The following is a 1166-nucleotide window of genomic DNA, read 5'->3' as shown; positions in this document are numbered from 1 at the left end:
GGCCAACCAAGATGCCTCTGTGAACCCACACGGCTCCTGTGCTGAGTCTGTGGCTGGCTATCACCAACACCGTGCCAGCTGAGCCTGCCTCGGTTGAAATTTTCCACTAGTTATCGCAATGTCCAGGGGTGGCATTCTTCGCCAATGTCATGCTTGCCATTGTGCCAGCTAGCAATATACTTTACAATTCTGCTGCTTCCAGGAGGCCAATAGACTGCAGATAAAACCGCCAGTACTGCCACACTGATAGGTGCCATTGCCTAATTTTTCTGCTAAGTATTGTAAGATTGAGGGTTGGCATTCATGTCATCTACTTCATGATGCAAACTAGCAATATCGTCCGCACCACAGACCACAGCAACAGTGCTGGCGCACAAAACATCTTGGTCTGGCCCTTAATCACAAATTTCCAATATTTGCATTACACACTTCGGGGTGGCATTGGCGATGCCCTTCACCCAGCTCGAGATGCCAGTTACCAATGTCATCCACGCTCCGTCTCAGGGCCCACCACCTCTATGGTAACTAAACAGACCATTGCATATGCATGGAAGACTCCTATGTTTAATTGTATGGAGATTAAAAATCGTATGCAGGGAACAAAGATTAATGAAACGATAAAGGACATTATTATTGATTCTTATGATAAGTTTTTGGCTTAGTTGTTTGAATTATTACTTACCGTCCCCAAGGACTTTTTCTCTTTTACATAAAAAATAGAAAGGAGAAAAAGGAGGGAAAGGAATAGAAAAACAAGATGAACAGTTTCTTATTGTATAGGAAGCCCCTTTTCCCCTCCTTTTTTTTTTCGTCTTGTTTGTTTGGGTGTTTAGTGTACCATGGGTGTATATTCTATTTTGAATAAAATAGAATATACACAATCTATTTTGTAATATTTTTATTGTTATGTTTTAAAGGAGTATTTATCATGAAAATTATTTGATTAATAGGTATTGATATGAAACAATATTCTTCATTTTGTATATGTAGAATGGTATATGGTTATGTATATATTCAATGTATTCTCCTTGTTGTTTGTATTTGATAAAGTATTCTTAATAAAATCTTTTGTAAACTCTTTGTAAGCTCTTCGGGGCAGGGTCCTCTCCTCCTGTATCACTGTCTGTATTAGTCTGTCATTTGCAATCCCTATTTAATGTACAGCG

This window comes from Pyxicephalus adspersus, chromosome 4, assembly GCF_032062135.1.
Source record: "Pyxicephalus adspersus chromosome 4, UCB_Pads_2.0, whole genome shotgun sequence".
Taxonomy (NCBI): domain Eukaryota; kingdom Metazoa; phylum Chordata; class Amphibia; order Anura; family Pyxicephalidae; genus Pyxicephalus; species Pyxicephalus adspersus.
The sequence above is the reverse complement of the archived record's forward strand: the minus strand, read 5'-3'. Positions refer to the sequence as shown.